Raw genomic sequence first — 11,884 nt, forward strand, 5'->3', positions numbered from 1 at the left:
AGACGTCCAGGAGGAAGAGGTGATGGAGATTGATCCTCCTGCTCGTGCTGTGGCTTTTAAGTACCAGGATTCTGTTTTCACTGCCCTTCAATCTTTGGATCCTTACTTTCCTGAAGAGAACTTGTTGAAAACAAATTATGACAAGATACTAAGGGAGAAGAAAATAATTCCTGAGTCGACTGAGGTATGGATTCCTGAGTCTTGTCCAGTCAGGGCTAACTGGGTATCACCTGGTTGGTTCTGTATTTTCGAATGGGCATTCAAAGCGGTGTAAGTTACCTTTTACTCCTTTAATGATTGACACCATTCGTGCTATGGAAGTGTCACCTTTTCAGATTATGCCGATGGTTTGGAAACTTGTTCATTCCATAGAAAATTTATGTGCTAAACACAATCTCGTGATTACTCTTAATGATATCAAGGCAGTATATCATTTTAAAAATCATGTTGTTGGTCGTTTTAATTTGAGAATTAAGTCAAAGATGTCTCCATTAATTACTAACCTGGACTCGGAGATGACAAGAGTTGGGCAAGACTTTCTGTTTATCCTGACCGAGACTGGGGATCGGGCTTTGATTATCTGAGATATCCTCCCTTGGAGAGTGGTAGGTTTCCTGTACTCTTAATTTGTAGTTATATTGAATGAGAGTGAGGCATATAAGTCTTACTTGTATATTTTGTTTTTGTAATGTTTGTAGCTCCTGATTGGAATCATGATCCTCTTGACGAGGAGGTCATTTGCAAGGATAGATGCTTTCCTCGCTATTCCCGAGGAAGAGAGGACTTGGCCAGCTTGTTTGGGCGGGGAATTGTTGCCGGTATATGAAGACCAAGTTGATCGGGGTCAAAGTACCCAAAGGCAAGCCTAGCTCTCTTGCTCTTTCTGTACGTCTTCTATATGTTTTTATGTTATCCGTTATCTTCTTGTCGTTTTCTTGTTTGATACTCACGTATATGTATTTTTATATATTCAGTATTTAGGTCTTCTGCTAGGCTGGCCAGCTTTTACGCAAAGGATTTGAAGGTCAGGTGGCTAGGATTGCTGAGCAATCCAAGAGCCAGGAGGCTAGCGGGAGTGACAAGACGCTTGATATCCTGGTTTTTGATATCCGGCCTTCCCAAGATCTACCCGGGATAGCGTCACCGGAGGTTGTCCAGGCTCAAAAAGGAAGAGGAAGATATTATCCCGGAAAAGGAGGAGGGAGAGAAAGAACCTATTCAAGCTCAGCCTCTCAGGAGTATAAGGCAGGTGCCTGCCAGGATTGATGACATGGATGCTGCCCAGGCACAGATAAACGAGTTTTCTGAAAAGATGGGCGGCCAGCTCTTGTCTGCTAATACTCTTGAGTCGTCTACCGGGTGGTTTCTATTCGACTTCTCTCGTAACAAAGGTCACTGAACTTGCTTCTCAGGCTAAGGAGGTTGGTTGTAAGGGAATGTTTTTAATTGTTCATGTGTTTTTTGTTTTGTTTTGTATTTGGTGATTAATTTCATTCTTTGTAGGGATTGGATGTTGGTTTGGCTCTTTTGTCGGTTCAATGATGCCCAGGCCAAGGTTGCTAATTTAGAGGAAAAACTAGATAGGCTAAACCGTGATCTGCACACATCCAGGGGTAATGAAGTGGTACTTCAATCTCAGTTGGGGACAGCTAAGGAGGCGGTCAGGGCTGCTGTAGTTTGTGAGGTGGCTGCAAAAAACGCTGAGAAGGTTGTCAGGCAAGAGTTGGAGGCTGAGAAGCAGGCAATGCAAGATCAGTTAAAAAAAAACGAGGAGCTTGGGCTTTCTTGAAAAGGAGTTAGTGGAGGCGCGGTTGGCGATCTTGCTTTCGGTATTTCTTCGGGAAAGGCCGGGTTGATGCTATGAGGGATCCGAATCGGCGACCGGCTAATGGAATCCGGGCCGGGATGAGATAGCTTTGGAAGCTCAGTATCCTGATTTGGCCAATATGGGTCAAGAAGAAGAAGTGGATTCTCCTCCTTCCAAGGCAAAGTCTGATGATCAGGAAATGGCGGATGGTTGTGAGTCGGTCACTGGCTCAAAAATAGCTTAGTTTTGTTTTTCTTTTAGGTTTTGGTCTATCCAGGGGGAATGTCCCTGGAATGAATATTTAGAAACATTTTTTGACCCATCCAGGGGGGATGTCCCTGGAATGGATGTTTTTTAGGTGTGTGGTAAGGCCATTTATTTTGGATGAATAAATATTTGGTCAAATTTTCTTCTTGTGTTTTGAAAAGGTGATGTTGAATGTCTACTGGATCTGGCCAGTTATTCGACCGGTCAGCCCCAGATTTTGTCTTTGGATCTCGCCGCTTTAATGTGTTATGGGTGGGATCGTTGCACATGCGGAGGGCTTATGTCCCTTGCACATGCCTGGAGGGCTTATGACCCATTTATGTTATACAATCCAGGAATAGATTTTCCAGGTTTGTATGTTAAGTTGAGCTCAGTATTATAAGGCCTGTTTTGCAACTGAATTTTGGATATCAGTTGGATATTAGTTGAATGTTGGTGGGGGTAGCCCCCAATCTTTAAGATTTGTTTTAAATAAAATGCGGTATGTAAAAACAAGTATTGAAGATTCTACTTGGGCACGTAAAAATCATATATTGCATTTATTCACGTAATGGCAAGTATCATACATGTAATTTCATATCAAGTTGGGCAGGAAATGTGAACACGAAAATTATACCTGAACCGGGAGATATATTTTATATGTGGAATAATTTTAGGTGTGCAATGTTCCAAGCTCTTGGGATCATTTTGCCTTCCAGGGTTTGTAATCTGTAGGCTCCCTGGCCGACTATTGAGTCAATTAGGTAGGGACCTTCCCGGTTGGGGCCAATTTGCCAAAGATTCTTTTCTTTCGTGTTTTGGAAGACTTTCCTGAGGACAAGGTCTCCTACCCCGAATACCCTGGCTTTGACAGTCTTGTTATAGCTTTTTGCAACTCTTTCTTTGATATCTTTGCTAATCGATCTTTGTTGCATCTCTTAGCTCTTCTCGTTAAGTCCAGGCTGTCCTCCATTAGAGGTATATTGCTTGTTATTGTATTCAGTGCATCCGGCTGATGGGACGTCCACCTCACTGGGATTACGCTTCACATCCATAGACCAAGGAGTAGGGGTTTGGCCTGTGGATGTTTTAGGTGTGGTTACACACCCAAAGGACCGGGGGAGTTCTTGACCCATCTGCCTTTTTTTTTTCTTTCCAGCTTTTTCTTTATGCGGTGATTACCACCTTATTACTTGGATTCTGCACTGACCGTTAGCTTTTGGATATCCTGGTGTGGATGTTACCGATTGATGTTCCATTGAGCACGAGTAAAGGCGCTTTTCTTTTTCCCACAAATTGCGTGCCATTGTCGCATACTATTTCGGAGGGGATGCCATATCTACATATGATGTTGTGTTTGATGAATGCTATGACATCCTTCTCCTTGACTTGCTTGTATGATTCAAACTTCTATCCACTTGGAGAAGTAATCAGTCATTGCTAGCATGAAAACTTTCTCTGTCCGGTGCTTGAGGTAGTTTTCCTACTATATCCATGCCCCACTTCATAAATGGCCAGGGTGCGGATATGGAATGTAGTTCTTCGATGGTGATGGATATATGGTCCGTGAATCGACAAGCTTTGCATTTAGAGCTAAAATCCGGCAATCGGCTCTCAAGGTAGGCCAATTATAACCTGTTCTGAGTACTTTGCTTGCCAGGCTTCTTCCACCTTTGTGATTTCCACAGTATCCCTCATGGATTTCTGATAATATCTGCTCAGCTTCTTGTGGTTCCAGGCATCTGAGATACGGCCCGACCTGCGATTTCTTAAAAAGCACGTTGTCAATAATAGTATATGAAGCAGCTTTTATTTTTAGTGCTCTGGCATCTTGCTTATTTAAGGGAAGGATTCCCTGTTGTAGCCAGTCATAGTAAGGTTTTGTCCAAGAATTAGCAATATAGATTGGGAAACTCTCATCTTGTTTATTTATTGCAGGTTCTAATAGATGCACGATAGGTATTTTGTCGAAGTCAAGGGGACTAAAGTTGGATCCTAGGCCGGCTAAGGCATCGGCCTGGGTATTCAAATCCCTGGGAATTTGGTCAATATTAAAATTTCGAAATTTTCTTTTTAAAATTTGGACAACGTCCAGATAAAGCATCATTTTGGAGTCTTTTGCAGTATATATCCCATTTACTTGATTGGAGATAAGAAGGGAATCAGTACGTACCTTTAGGTTTTGCACACCAAGGTCAATACATACCTTTAATTCGGCTATCAGGGCTTCATATTCTGCCTCATTGTTGGTGGCCTCAAATGCACAGCTTATAGCCTGTACTATCTTATCCCCCTGTGGCGATTTTAGTACTAACCCCAGTCCTGTGCCCCTCATGTTGGCTGCACCATCGACGAATAGGGTCCATTCTAGGTCTGTATGGTCACTGGTCAGTTTGTTCACTTCTTTTATCAGGTCGGGTTCTAGGGTCGGACTAAAATCAGCCACAAAATCTGCTAATGCTTGTGATTTAATTGTTGTCCTTGGTTCAAATGTTATATTGTATGTGCTTAGCTGGACTGACCATTTGCACATTCGTCCGGACAGTTCTGGTTTCCTGAGTACAGACTTGATAGGAAGATTGGTTCTGACTATTATTGGGTGACTTTCAAAATATGGTCTTAATTTTGTGCAACTCATAATTAAAGCTAAAACATATTTTTCAAGTAAGCCATACCTGATCTCTGCATCCAGTAGACTTTTACTTACATAATAGACAGCAGTCTTTGTTGTCCGTCTGCTTCTTTGACCAGGATCGCACCGACAAAGATTTCTGGATGACAGGTATCTGTCGGGGTTCATCTTTGACTTTGGTTTTGCCAAAGAAGGGGGAGAGGATAGATATATTTTCGGTCTTCAAAGGCAGCCTGATGATCGGGGTCCATTGAAAGTCCTTGTTCTTCCTTAGCGAGGTTATAAAATGATTTGCATCTTTCGATGATCTTGAAATGAATCTGTTCAGTAATGCTATTCTTCCATCACTTTTGTATGTCTTTGACTGTCTTTGGTGGTTCTAGCTCTAGAATAGCTTTGATCTGTTCAGGGCTGGCTTCTATTCCTCTTTTTGTCACCATGTAGCCCAGGAATTTACCTGCTGAGACTCCGAAGTGGCATTTTTGTGGGTTGAGCTTCATATTGAATTTTTCCAGTATTTGAAAGGTTATTTCCAGGTCTTTGACGTGGTCTTCTGCCTTTTTTGATTTGACTACCATGTCATCTATGTAGACTTCCATGGTGTCTCCTATCTGATCTTTGAACATCATATTGACTAGCCTTTGGTAGGTTGCACCTGCATTTTTTAATCCAAAGGGCATAGCAGTATAACAATATATACCTCTTTCAGTGATGAAAGCTGTGCTTTCCTGGTCTGCTGGGTGCATTTTTATCTGATTGAATCCGCTGGAGGCATCCATGAATGTCAACATTTCGTGGCCTGCAGTGGCATCTACCATTGCATCGATGTGTGGTAGGGGAAATGGATCTTTTGGGCAGGCTTTGTTTAAGTCGGTGTAATCTACGCAGACTCTCCATTTGCCATTTTTCTTTTGGACGACTACCACGTTTGCAAGCCAGTCAGGGTACATTACTTCCCTGATCATTCCCATGTCCAGTAGCTTGTCAACTTCTTGGTTGATGATTTCATGCCTCTCTGCAGCAAATTTTCTTCTCTTTTCTTTGTACAGGCTTAAAGGATTTGTCAATGTTCAAAACATGAGTAATAACATTAGCATCTATACCAGTCATATCAAAATGTGACCAAGCAAAACAAGACATTTTAGTTTTGAGAAAGTCGACCGATTTGGTCCGATTGAGTCGGGTGTATCGACCCTACGAGTACTTTCTGTCGGGGAATTCGGATCTAATATGACTTCTCCTGTTTCCATCTGCGATTGTGCTACATATTCTTCCCCGACAGTGATTTTAATTGCTATGCGAGGACTTACCCGACTTTGAGGGTTTCAAAGTCCGAGTGTAACATTCCTGAGCCGTCCTTTGTTCTCCTCTGATGGTGGTTATCCCCCATTCTGTTGGAATTTTCACGCATTGATGGTATGTTGATGGGATTGCTTTGACATTGTGGATCCATGGTCTGCCCAGGATTACATTATACGAGGATAGGCAATCCATTACTCCAAATCTCTCATATGAAGCCACGCCTTCCACATAGGTAGGCGGTGATTTCTCCCAAGGTGTTCTTTGTTTCTCCACCGAATCCAACCAGACGCCGGATTTCTTGATGATCTTCTCTTCGTCTATCTTCATAGCTTTAAGGACGTCAAGCATCACCAGGTTGATTGAACGCCTCCGTCTATCGGATTCTTGACACCTTTCTTTGTGCCGATTTGCATGGTGATTACCAGGCTGTCATGGTGTAGATCTGATATTCCTTGCAGATCCGAGTCATCAAAGGTAATAGCAGGCAATGATTTGGGCCTGGGAGGAGGTTGGAGTCTGGATTCCCTGGATATTCTTTTGGCGGCTGAGCTGGTTAGACCACAGATTTCTGATCCTCCATTTATGAATTTGACTTCATAGATGGGGGGAGGAGGAGGAAGGTCTCTGCTGCTTCCTGGGTCTCTCTTGTTTTGTCCTTCATCTTTGTTCTTTGGCTGCTGGATTATGTCTTTCAAGTAGCCTTTCTTTAGGAGATATGCCACCTGTTTCCTGAGTTGGATGCATTCTTCCGTTGTGTGTCCGATATCCTGATGGAAGTCACACCATCTCGTTGGATCTTTCCTGGAGTTATCAAATTTCTTTGGCCACCTAACTGTATCTCCCAGGTTTTCCAGGCGTTTGATTAATCCTGCAGTATTAATAGAGAAGTTATATTCAGGAATAGTTGGGAGGCTAGAAAGGTTACCTTTATGTTCTTGTGCCATATTGACTTCAGATCGTTCAAGCCTGGAATAGGGTGCTGATCTGGGATTGCTTCCTTTCTGGTAGGAACTTTTCCTGTTAGTGTGTCCATAGCCTTGCTTTCCTCCGGATGAATTCGTTCTAAAGTTGAGATCTTCTTCCAATCTGACATGCTCTAAAGCGATGGATTGAACAGTGGCAAAGGTTGGACATGCTTTCTTGGTCAGATCTGCATTGATGTCACTGTCAAGCAGGACTCCTTGCCTGAATGCTTCTACCGCTTTCTTCATCGCATCCGGGAATGGCCACCTTTTCTTTGACAAATCGGCCAGAATTCTTTGAGAGATTCTTCAGAAGTTGCTTTACCCCGAACAGTTCTTTGGGTCTCTTGGCCATATCTCTGCTACTTGCGAATTGTTGATTGAAGGCATTGATCAATTCTGCAAAATTCTTGATACCTCCATTTGGGAGATTGATGAACCATTGTAATGCTGCTCCAGTCAGGGTTGTACCAAAGCCCTTACACATGCAGACTTGCCTGAGTTCACTGGGTATTGAGGCAGCCAACATTTTCTGTTTGAATATGGCAACGTGATTTTGTGAATCAGATGTTCCATCATAAGTTCTCATGGACGGAACAGTAAATTTCTTGGGGAGATCGATTTTTGCAATTTCATCTGCAAAGGGTGAATCTGCGAAGCTGTCAACTTCTACTTCAGCCACAGGGTCTGGCACTCCGGGTATGTTTTCTATTTTTTTGTGGAGTTTTTGAATTTCCTGAAGCATGGCCATCATTATTGCTGCTTCAGTTTTGTTTGTCTCTTCATTGGGAATGGTTGGGGTACCGGATGATGTATCCTTCTCCGGGGTTCCAAAATTGGAGAAGTCTATGTTTTTGATAATGGATGAAAATGGGGTTCCTGGCTCGAATCTGGTCTTGGAGCCCGAAGCTTGATTTTCCAATTTTTTCTTCAGGCTAGACTCAGATTCTTTCAGCCTATTGATTTCTGCTTCAGCTTGGGCTGCCTTCTCCTGGATTGTCTCCAATTCTTTGATCTTGGCCAGGGCAGCCGCTAATTGTTGTTCTGCGGTAAGTTCCACCATTTTTGTGTGTGAATATTAAATGAAAAATGATAAGGGGAATTTTATTGGTTGAAGAACTAGATGCCCCACGGTGGGCGCCAATTGTTTTAGCAGGATTTTCCTGAAAGGATCCGGCTTGATTATAGAGTAGTCAGGGTATCTAGTTCTATAAGTTTGGAATGTTGTGAATGAATAACAAGGAAAGACTGAGTAAGAAGAATAATGCTTATATTACTTTGATAAGCTAAATACAAATTTGTGTAAGTAATTGGATATTCGGGAAATAATGTAAGATAAATTATTAAGTTACTCAACGAATGATCAATGAATTACAAATATCAGATTACAATATTTATAGTCATGCAAATATGAACGTTGTATTGATCTCCAACGTCTTCCTCTTTTGTTGGAGCTGTTACCGGATTAATAGGGCACATTCCCTATTAATTCGGTTGACTCGTTCTCCTTTGATTATTCTTCAACTCATTCTCCTCTTGTACGTCCAGGTTCATGGGTGATATAGCTTCATAGTTAGACTTGGTCTTCCTTGAGAATAGGACATGAACATTAATCTTTATATAACCGTTTTGCTGCTCTTAATCCAGCCTGCCTAGGTGTGCTGCCAGGTTATTCCGTGCTTACCATCAGGCCTTTCTTCTGGGATTAAGTAGCCTATTCATCCTGTAATATTCTTCATCCGCCAGGCAGTGGTTAGATTTGTCCGGTCTCTATTTGCCTCAATCAGCCTTGTAAGGTCAGGCCAGGTTGCAGTCAGGCCAGGCTAATCTGGGCCTAACACTCATCATCGTACCCGGGTTAAAATCCGGCATGGTATGTAGAACCAAGGATGACTTTGTGTTGGTGACTAATATGTTTGTTTTTGGAAATGTAAAGAAATGAAATAAAAGGTTTTAAAATACCTTTTAAATGTCATTAACCAAATATTATCACCGGAACACGGATTTAACCGTCGTGGTATAGGGAACCAAGGGTGAAAAATGCTTTATGGTTAAAACAAGTGAAATAAAATAAAAATGGTTCAAAAATATTTGAAATGGTAAAAACCGATTACAAATATGAAAGTGGATTAAAGGGAAATGACGAGAACAAACACGGTTGGTCTCTGGTCTGAGTACCCCATTTAGGCGCGGGCTAGTTGGCGACCTAAGGGGCTTCTGCCTCAGACCAAAAATCAGTTTTGGCTCGTTTATTCCATGTTTTGGTTCATGTTATGCATGTTTTAGCATGTTAGAGTCATGAAACAAATGAAGACATAATAAAAGAGGATTTTTACACCCTCATACTTACATGTTTGGTTATGGCGAGTGACCGACGTAAGTGTAACAACTCGTTTGATCGGAAAAAACTCGGTTTAAAACCGTTTTGGTAAGTAAAGAGTGTTTTAAAGTTTAGTGATGGTGTAGTGGTCGGATTCGGAGCTATATTCTATTTTTTGGAACAATTGTCGTTGGAAGCACCTAGACCAAAACACAATTTATAACTTCACAAACAACTCTACAATTAGTAAAGAGGCAAGTAAAGGTCGGATCCCAAGGGACGGGAATTGAGATGAGATTTCTATTGCAACTAGTGGTGTCTTAGGGGTGTCACAATTGGGGTTTGATGTAGAAGGTCACTAAACTAAATAGCAATGAAAGTAAACAAACAAGATGAATTAAAAGGGTTGTAAACAATTGATAAAAAGCACTAGGGTGTCATGGGGTCATAGGGGATTCATGGGAATTGATCATACAAACATGTTCTCAAATTATAAGCAAGCAATTATTGTTGTGATGGATTGAGTTGGTTTATATCTTACAATCCTAGGAAAGTTTGGGTCCCGGAGCCGAATCGATTAGATTGTACAACACCTACAAGTCGACTTAGTCTTCCCTACTCAACAACATGCATGGTCTAATGAGACTCGAGTTGGTTTATGTCTTACAAGTCTCATTGAAAAGATAGGTGATAGGTAAAAAATGCAAGGATTCATAGGCTCGCATTTCATCAAACATAACATGTACATGAGTCGAGATTCACAACAAGCAAGCAAATAAACTATGAAAGCATATTAATTTAAGCATGAATCATCCCCCATGTTGGTTTCCCATAATTACCCATTAACCCTAGCTAAGGAACTACTCACTCATTATCGTGTTGAACATGCTAGCAAGGTTGTCAATCATACCAACAAAGTGAAACATGATGAATAAATGAAAGTAATTAACAATAATTAAAAAGGGATTAAGAGGATTATACCTACTAATGATTCCAATAATAAAGCAAAGAATAAAAGAAGTACTTGATGCTTGATTGAGAGGTTGTCAATCTCCCAATAATAACCCAAATAATCTTCAATTACCCAAAATAAAGGATGAACAAGAGAGAGATTAAGGAAATAAAACTTGTATTAAAACTTGATTAATTGTTGATTACAAGATTAAAGAGAGATTTGATTGATATTAACTACACTAAAGATTGCTAAGAAGAACATGCTCTTCCAATTAGACTAATGGGGTATTTATAGTGAAAATTAGGTGGATGCATTAGGGTTAACTAAGGGCTTAAATGATGATTAAGTCCCTACTTAAGGAAACGCCGGTATTTTTTGAAGGATGGGCATCTTTCTTGAAACTTGAAGAAACGGATTTGTGCTGGACTGGAATCCGTGCGTCTTAGGCACGGGACGGCCGGATTTGTGAGTCTCTGCCCGGGCGTCTTTGGGAGAAGACGCACGTCTTCTGGTAGCTGCTGCCCGGGCGTCTTTGAAAGAAGATGCACGGATTGTGGTGCTGGGGACGGGCATCTTCAGGACAATCCGCACGAATTGCTCCTCAGTCTTGTTTCTTCTTCTTTTCTTCCCTTTTCTTCATAAAATCTTTGGGGATTTCCTTGGGGATGCAAGGATCTTTCCTCATCATTGCCCATCTACTATAGTATGTACAAAGGCCTTCTAATCTTGTCTCTCCTTGATGCTTGGTCATTGAATTCAATCAATTTAGTCTCATTTTGCCATGAAAATGCAAGATTCTTACTCCTTTCCTACCAAGGGATCAAAACCTCAAAGAATATGCAAAACAAAGAACTAAAGACAATAAATGACCCAAATATGCACTAAAAAGCATGGGAACAAGACTAATTCGGGGGCTAAATATGCTCTAATTATGGTCACATCATGTAGTGGTCGAAGTGGTCGGTCAAGTGATTTAATGCACGATGACGGTACCAAACAATGTGTAAGGCTTGTATTTACAATCGGTAGGTCGTAAATACGCGTCGGATTGTGACTTAAGAAGTCGAGTCGAGAATTTTAAGGGAGAAAAGAGGGGGCGGACACTCGCGTAAGTCTCAAATGGGTGGCATTTGAGGGGTATTTATAGGAGAATGAGTGGTTGTGTGAGTTTTGAGCGACGTGGCCACTTGGTCTGCTCAAAGAGGCGCGGGCCACGTCGCGGGTCTTCGAGCTGTGTTGTCACTTTCACAACAAACGCAATCATGATTTGTTCTATCCTAGCACTACTACAGATACAGCCTATAACAACGGGTAAAAACCGTTGTAAAATCAAAAAGCGGACGTTGTTAAAGCGGCCGTTGTAGAAGGTATTTACAACGGTTTGCTTATTTAATGAAACCGTTGTCTAAAGTATTCACCACGGTTAAAAGCCGTTGTTGTTGGGTGTTCTCCGTTGTAGAAAGTGTTTCAAAATTTTGGAGGGAATAATATAACAACGGTTGTCGTATGTATAACCGTTGTTGTAACTTTCCCTCCAAAATTGTGAAGTCTTTTGACAACGGGTTTATGGTACATACCCGTTGTTGAAATTTTTAGTAACAACGGTTCTTTGTTTAATACCCGTTGTTGTAATTTTACCTCCAAAATTGTGAAGACTTTT

This window comes from Silene latifolia, chromosome 8 (genome assembly GCF_048544455.1).
Source record: "Silene latifolia isolate original U9 population chromosome 8, ASM4854445v1, whole genome shotgun sequence".
In the NCBI taxonomy this organism is placed as follows: Eukaryota; Viridiplantae; Streptophyta; class Magnoliopsida; order Caryophyllales; family Caryophyllaceae; genus Silene; species Silene latifolia.